Here is a 9,115-nt window from a genome sequence, read left to right as displayed (position 1 = left end):
ATATTTTCTCGTAGAATTGTAACACTTAATGTAATCTACTGCTTTAAAATTTTTGCTATCTAGCATCTTTTCTACACATATTTGTCAATAATCTGGTGATTAAATTGTAGAATTGTCATTAATTCATTTTAGAATGCTATTACTAAGTATTCAGGTTAGGGTGAGATCCCCCATACATAACATCACCAATTCAAGTGGGATCAAAATTTCTTACCCCCAAAATTTTAGAAAACTAGTGCATTTACTCCAAATTAAAGCTAGATTAATACAAATCTAGCATGTGAACTCTATGAACAAGAGGCGGCCAAACAATGGAGGTGTTGAGACCTACTTTTGCGTTCATGATGTTGTTACTTCCGTAACCATACAGTTGTTGACTGGAATAACATAATGATTGTCTTACTCATATGTTAAACACAAATGCAATATCAACACGAGTGACTTAGTTGTGTACCATTTGAGCATTGGTAGGCTTTGATTGTCCATCAAAATAGTGTTGCAAGCACTTCTACCAATTCGAGCTATAGTATACAACTTTCCATGAAAACTAACTTGAACATTTATTTTTTATTGAAAGAGGGATAAAGCTTATTCAAAATCAAAAGAGATTACAATCAAAGAGCACAAAAAAGAAAGCATTAAATGTAGGGGAATGTGTTTGAACTCTGAATCTTAGCAACATAAAGACAAAGTTCAATTTAGACATATTGTTAGTGCTAATAGTTTTTTAATCAATTTCTTTAGTCGATGACTAAATAGACCCTACTTGTTAGTGCTACTAGTTTATGCATGCAGAATTCTTCTAACTTTTGATTGATTTTGTTCGAATAGAAATACTAAACTCAACTGGAGTTTTGATAGTAATTAGTGCAGAGTCTATTGGAGTATATGCAGGAGGGTTTTATGACCTTGATTTTTGCATTCAGTAGCTCTCATCTGCTTTACATCAAGTGTTCTACACTCTTTCAGAGATGCTTTCCTCTATGTGCTTAGAATGTTAATGCTATGTAATTTTTATTTTGTAGGTACAACAACCAACCCAAAGGGAGTAGCAATCAGCCATGATGCACTCATTGTTCAGTCAAAAGAAAATATTGCCATTATAGGCTACAACCATAATGAAGTAATCAATCTCTTGAATATTTATACTTAACTTATGATTTGTGTTGTGATATTGCTATCAGGATTTAACTATGTATTTTTCGATTATTTTATGGTTAACTTATGAATTGTGTGTTAGAGCTCTACATTCTGTAGTTATTATTCTTCTCGCAACACATGTCTCAGTTTAGCAAATCAAAAATTTGTCAATTTAAAAAATAGTACAAAGAGTACAACCACCCTTAAACTTCACATACTAAGGAAACATTAGGCTTGGAAAAAATAAGTCAACTTTGACTATTTAACACTTTAGCCTAGGAATCAAGCCTTAATGTGTGATGTTTAAGCCATCAACTACAGAAAATAATGTAAGAATTATTTGCAAGATGGCTCCAAATTATAGAATCTAGAAAATTTTCATTTGTTCTTCCTCATATCACATTTGATAGATTTATCTTCACACTTCTCTACTATACCACATTGGCGGAATCTCTTCGGCGTTGGCCATTGTACTAGCAGGAGGATGCCATATCTTTATACCCAAGTTTGAAGCAACTTTTTCTCTATTTGCAATACAAAGATGCTCTATATCAGCAATGATCATTGTACCGACTATGCTTGCTGATATATTTACATATTGCATCAATTTGAGGTATGCTAATAATTACTTTTACTTGCATAACTAAATTCTCTTACTAAAAACATAAAAATTAAAATGTTTTATTCAAACCATTCCAAAGTTCAAACTCTCTTGGCAAAACATGGTTTCTTTTGTTTGTCAAAACCTAGTAGAAATAAGAGGTTTTATCAATATGTAGTAAAGTCATAGTAAGAAGAGATGTAGTCATGGTAATCTTTTGGAAAATGTGGCTGCACACAAGTTAGAACCAAACCCAAGTGTTGAGTAGAAGGAACATTTGCCGAGCAAAGATTTTCCATGGAACAAAAATCTCAGCTATATTGTCAACAGTAAGATCAAATACTAACCACATATATCACTATAATGTTTGTACTTGAAAAATTTCTTCATATGTTTGTTGCTTTTGTAAAACTATAATGTTTGTAAAGGCTAAAAATGAACTTGCAGGAATAAATCTAATTTGGATAGTGCTAATTGTCTATCCCTCATGCTTTTGCAACAGAAGAAAGAAAGGAGAATCAACACTATTATTTTCAAGTCTTGAGAAGATACTTAATGGAGCTAGAAGCTTGTCATCACAACTTATCAAGAAAGTCACTGAAATTTTTCCAAGAGCTCAAATCTTTTTGGCTTATAGTTAGTTTATAGTTTGCTTTAATAATAAGAAAGGGAGATGACAAAATCATTAAAAACTCTCCCATTTAATGATTTCTATTAACCTTTATGTCATGTTATTTTCTTTCATGTAGTTGCATTCATTTACCTATTTCATATTATTTCCTAAGGAGACTAATTCTACTTCTTTTTCTAAACTCTTATTTGTTATTATTTTAAAAAAGGTATGACAGAGGCTTGTTCCTCAATGACTTTTACTCTTGCCCATGATCCAATCATTCGACAAGGCAGTTTTACCAAAATACAAGATTATTCCATGGATCTAGTCGATCAAAACAATTTTCAAGATTGTCGAATAGGATTTTTTGTGGGAAAGTGTGCTCCTCATGTGGAAATACAGATAGAACATAGTGATGAATGTTTTGAAACTAATAACTTATACAATGTGGGGACTATAATGACAAGAGGCTCACATGTGATACTGAAGTATTCGGGCTAAAATGATTCAACCATAGCAGCATTGAGTGAAAATGGATGGCTAAATACAAGGGATCTTGGATGGATTGATGAATAGGGAAAATTATGTCTTCTTGGCTGATTGAAAGACATGATTAAGGGTGGTGGAGAAATTTTTTATCCTTTCGAGGTGAGTGTTTCTCTTCTAGCTCAATGCCAACTTATAATAGCATCATCTGTTGTAAAATTACACCCATAAAATCATCTTGTTCTATTGTAGCAATTTATTCTATTATTGTTCTGGATACGTTCACCCGTGCTCAATTACTTTTGGCACTTTTTGGTTCTTTTTAAAGTCTCCCATCTACAAAAACTTAAGTTTTTTCAAACAAAAGCACTTCAACTTTAGTTGTTGAGCATAATTTTCATTGATGGGCAAGATGATACTCATCTATTTCATATATGCCAGTAAATAATTTTCTACCATCACAGGTGGAGAAGATCCTATTATAGCATCTAAGGATTTTGGCAACTGCCATTATCGAAATCCAAGATCCAAGGTTTATTGAAATTGTTACTGCATGCATCCAGCTAAGGGACGGTTAGCAATGGGAACATCAAAATTTTGCAATGCTGAAAAATGTAGCTATGAATGAGAAAAAAAAAATTATTCCTAATGCTACTACAATTGTTTTGTAAATAGCAAGGACTTTCTGGGTACGCCTCTCCTATCAGACTATTTAAAAATTGTAGATTATGTGGCTATATTCTTTATAACATAGTCTTATATGTTGGAAAATCTTCAATAGAGACACAATCGACAAGATTGTATCTAGAATAAATTGTGTATGTTTTGTAATTAATATTTCATATCATTTTCAAGAATTTATTATTGGATTTTCTTCCCACACCTTAAAAATTGAAAGAAATGGTTTGCGCTTTTTATAAATAGGTTTAAGTCACCAAGGATGTTCTTCCCACAGAAAGAGCCATTTCCAAGAACCACAATAGGAAAAGTGAAGAGAGATGCACAGAACAGAGAAATTATTTTGAGACTTCAACCCTGTTTAGAATTGACAACAGCTAGAAGCAGCTTGTGGAATACAATATTGCTCTTAATTTCTGCCAAACTCTCTTCTATTCATTTTCATGTGTTATGAATAAAATAGAAGACAAAATTCCCAAATAAATTAGACTATCAACTTTGCTAATTGAACAGCTAAATCTGAGATGATTTTGAGCCCACGTGGATTTGAACAAAGGAAACTTTTATAATATATGTTTTTAGAAAAGCGTCCTAATTGGAGTGTTTCAAGTTGGATATAATTGATTTGACTAACTACCGAGAATAGGGGCTAGTAGGTCAAAAAAATTTGGGTTAAAATCTTAGTAGGGTTGAGCAAGAGAATAATATGATATAGGCTACAAAAGCACAGAATAAGTAATATCATTTTTTGTAGAAGCCAGTCATAGGATTGCTGGAACAAAGCATATATTCATCATGAAAATCATGGCATGGGTTACATCTCCCTGAAGCTTTCCCACATTGTCCAACGATTGTAGACATTATTATCTTGTTTCACTCAACCACAAAATTGAAGCCGACTACCATGCCACATAGCATAAATCTATCTTTGGGATCAAGACATAAGAGATGTAACTGCCACATACCCAACTCTTGTAAAGAATAACACATATAAGTTTGAAAAACTCCACTTACTCAGGGACCAGTATTAGCATCTTGGAAAACTTGTCCCTCAAGCTTATTATCAATATCAGGTTCACCGAAGGCACCAAAACCACACCCGAATTCGAACTAGGGACCACCTATTTATAGCATTAAAGAGTCACAGTGAGTAAGAAAAACAAGATTAAACAACATTATCTTGGGTGAAAGAGACCCTTCTACATCTTCGACCCAGTGTTGAAGCATGAAAGGCTCCAATATCTGATGCAACCTATGTATTATAATAACCTTTTTCTTAGTTTTAAGCCAATCATCTTCAGAAGACTGAGATGGCGCATCCTTTAGAAAGGGTTTAGAAAACCAGTCATGAAAAGCTTTTAGATTATCAAACACTTTAGGTAGAAGCAAATTCAAAAGGGAATAAAGTTCTTGCAAACCACCTGATCTGCAATCAAATGCTCTATGTTGATGAGAACCTAGATGCCCTCTGCATCCCATGCACGCTCTGTGTTTTGATCATTCACCGATTCTTGTGCTTGTGCAGCTCTTGCGCATGCTCTGTGTTAAAAATAACAATGAAATAGGCCAAAACCCTTTTTCATTAACATGTTAAGCTCATGTTGGTCAAAATTTTTACCAACACGAGCATGGATTTAACAAAAAAGATTTTCTTTCTTGCATGTTCCGACCAATTTGACCCCATTTTAGTAGATGGTCAAAAAATTTGGTCTAAAAATGGGGTCAAATGTACTAGTGTTATGTGCCCCCTCTTTATGGACATTCAAGGAGGAATGTTATTGTTAATAACAAAAATAGGGCACACTAAGTAAATAGATCTCATATCTCCATATGGATTGACACCGTCTGCTGCCAATGAAAGCTTCAAATTATGAGGTTCTTCTTTAAAGTGTGACCATGTTTCTTCTATCTCTTTAAATGCATAACCATCAGCAGGCATTCACATAATGTCATCTTGACTTCTATTGTGTGCATGGTAATCCATAAATTGTGTCAAGCTAGTGCACCTAAATAATCGTTGAAGACATGGAATAATGGGAATGTATCGAAGAACCTTGTGAGGCACCTTTTTTGTTATTTGATCTAACATATATCTACTAATATGACAATCAGGGCATTCTATTGCAAATTCATGTTGTTTATGATATAGAATGCGATCATTGACATACGCATGTATTGTCTAATACTTCATTCCAATATGATTCATAATGGTAGATAATTCTCAGTAAGAATGAAACAAAATGTTTGATGGTGGTAAAAAAAACTCACCTATCAACCTACAACAACAAATATGCATTATTAATATAATGAATAGTAATTGTATGCTAACATTGAAGATGACAAAAATGGCATACCTTAGCATATGTCACATTGCTACATTGGATATACCATTCATAACCTTTAAGTTCACCAACAACACTATAGCCAAGAGTAGAGTTGTTTGGGAGCCTTCATATAAGGGCTCATGTGCCTTCTCAAGTAAAGGTATATCAAGACCATCTTCATCATCATTATCAAATTTTCTGGTACCATCATTGTGAGCCTCTTCGTCACCTGCCCCAATACCATCTTCTTCAATCATGTCCTCTAGCACATTATCATCTTCTTCCATGGGAGTGTTATTCTCAGCTTGGATATTCACACCTCCATGTTCCTCCAATAGGAAATCCACATTCAGCAATGGACAAAAATCATGGCCCGCTTCAACGTGACCATGTTTCCTATAATGACTACGGGCTGTTGTGATTAGAATTCTTCAATTCTTTAAGCCCTTACACTTCTTGCAAGGAAAATAGCATTAATTAAGTTTTTCTCAAAATTGAGACCACAATGCAACCATTGTCTCATTATTTTGTTCTGGGTTCATATTTTTAGGTGTGGTCTTTCTTCATAGGAAAATATATCTACAAATAAATTGGACATGTTGTAGTTAATGCTTATATCCACACATACGAAAATTTTTGATTAATGTTTTCAAATGTAACTAAAATGATCCTATAATTTCTAGAAGGCCTAGATATTTGCAAAATGTGGAGTTATAGACAAAGTATCTTATTTATTTGCAAAATGCCTCAAAGAGATGTCACAAGGTGAAAGTTACTTAGGTGTTATCAGCAACATGCCTTGACTAATCTTGAGAGCAATGACTAATGTGATTAATGCATCAACTAATGAAGATTACTAAAAGATTGAAACATATTAATGTATAGCAACGTTTTTCTTTAGGAAATATATGCTCTTCAATAAGATATAAAAGGAAATATGAATTAGACATGATCTATGTGTGCTCTAGGCAGATGGACATTACCTTTTGAAAAAATTTCAACAAGGGCATCTATTTTCATCAATTTATTAAGAGGTTTGTATAGTTTGAGGCTAGACTAAGAGACGGTTATCATTGTTGCTAAAGATTATTATCCTAAGGACTACAGACTAAGTGTAATTAGACATTTCATTATCTATGGTTTAACCAATCCTTGAGAGGCTAGCTAGGAATAGGAACTGCTCTAGGAACATTTTGTGGACAAGCTTTTGGAACAAGACGATTCAATATGCTTGGCATTTACATACAACAATCTATTGTGATATAGTGTCATATTTTGGATCATATAGTGTCATCTAAAACATTACCATTGTACAATCAAACCTAGAAAAAATAGTTCATTGATATGAATTATGGAAATTTGATATCACTAATTAGAAATCTATCTAAAAATAGAATGTCAATGTGAAATAAATCCCAAAGAATATATATTTGTCAATGCTAACAATCAGTTGTAAGCATGAGGTTTCCAATTGAAACTAAACTATAAGCACGTTACTCCAAACAAAATGTGTGATTGTGTGATGAAACAATATGTACAATCATAACTGAAGTTTCATCTAGTGGTTCTATCTTGAAATTGTAAACATGATTTGCCAAAAAAATTTGGGTGTGAGAGCCTCAAACATAAATTCTATCATGGAAATGGTTCTATCTTGCAACCATAAACATAAGAAGAGTGTCACCTAATAGCTCTATCTCACAACCAGACACATGATACTCCAAAATCTTTTGGGAGTTCAAATGCATAGATTCTATCTTATGGAAATCTTAGCTGGTATGAGAAGGGCCATGATCTAACTAATACAAGTGAGCCCTTTAGTAGTTTCCTTTTGAAATAACCATGAGCTTCAATGGCATGCATCTTCATAGCACATGGATCCTATAGTTAGCTAATAGTTAGAACATTTATTTTATTGGTTTTCATCAAGTAATTTGGTTGCAAAGAAGGTGTACAATCTTGCAATTCATATAATCAAGAATGGCCATGGCGTGCATTAACTCTTACTATACGTATTGTAATACTTGATTTAAGGCCCTTTAGCTTAGGAACCACACTTCTCTTTGATGGATTTGCTAAGCAAGATGAAAAAAACTTACACACGATTTGTTGAAGAAATGTACCATCAAATAGAAAGACACATGAACTTTAAGAAACAAAAATTTGTATCAAATAGCTGGCAGAAATCTAAAATTTGTATCAATACCATACTATTTTGAGAAACAAAGGTAGAAGATGCTATGTATATGCAATTTTCTACCATAGTAAATTTAGAGAGGAGGTGACAAAGGAATTTCCAAACCTAGAATTTTTGATCCTTGATATTGTTGCAGTAAACATTCTCACATTTCCATAATTCCAAAACTGATAGGAAAATGTCAAAATCTACTCTGATGTCCTTATTCTCAATGGCCATGCTGCAAAAGCTCTAAAATATTGCTTTGCATACAGAGTAAAAGATAAGTTCTTCTAGACCACAAATGTTGGTTTCATATATGATTTGAACAAAGATTATATAAGAAATGTGTGAAGAAAGAGACTACAAAACTAAACAAGCAGAAGCCAATGCGTAAATACAAGTTTGGCAAATAGCAAACATTGAACTTATGATTGGATCAACATGACTATGTACACAAGTCCAAACCCTCACCTATCCTACAGTTTAACAAATCTCCAAAAAATGAAGAGACAAGTAAATTGATTCACAAAGCTAACACATAGGATATTTTTATTGGAAAAGTTGTTCACAATCTAGAAAATCATATCCAAATATTAATTGTGGATAGAAAGGACTATTTTCAATCAGTTGCCTATTCTAATCCCTAGATTCTTGGCTCAAAACACATAATGATAGACATGTGGAACATGGACAGGAAAAAATAATATAGGTCACAAGAAGAAAAGAGTTTAGAGATGGTAAAGTTGATACTAAAGTCAACCAAACAAAAAATAATGTGAAATCATAATGGAAGAGTGAATAATGGATAATGCATGGTATTCAAAAAGGGAGATTGGAAAACTTGGAAGACAATGACTAGAAAGGAAATTCAAACTTAGTGAAAAGCAAAATCAAATTTCTTATAATAGTCATGAGTGTTCAGCCATAACTAAATGAGTGTTCACAGCCTATTCCTAAAATACATGTAACCTCATAAAATTCCATACAACTGAGTAACATCATAAAATTCCACATAGCTCAGTAACATCATAAATCTTACGAGGCCTGATGATAGAATGTGAGCTTCCTTCTCAAAGTTATTGTAATGAGATTAA

The 9,115-nt window shown here is 33.1% G+C and overlaps 1 pseudogene; it reads left to right on the top strand.

The window, feature by feature from the left end:
- Positions 1–289: 289 nt before the first annotated feature.
- LOC149555058 (2-succinylbenzoate--CoA ligase, chloroplastic/peroxisomal-like) lies at positions 290–3,972 on the top strand (annotated as a pseudogene).
- Positions 3,973–9,115: the final 5,143 nt, after the last annotated feature.

The sequence above is a fragment of the Cupressus sempervirens genome, chromosome 5 (assembly GCF_028749045.1).
Source record: "Cupressus sempervirens isolate cs-2001-9-10 chromosome 5, ASM2874904v1, whole genome shotgun sequence".
NCBI classification, from domain to species: domain Eukaryota; kingdom Viridiplantae; phylum Streptophyta; class Pinopsida; order Cupressales; family Cupressaceae; genus Cupressus; species Cupressus sempervirens.
The sequence above is the reverse complement of the archived record's forward strand: the minus strand, read 5'-3'. Positions and strand labels throughout refer to the sequence as shown.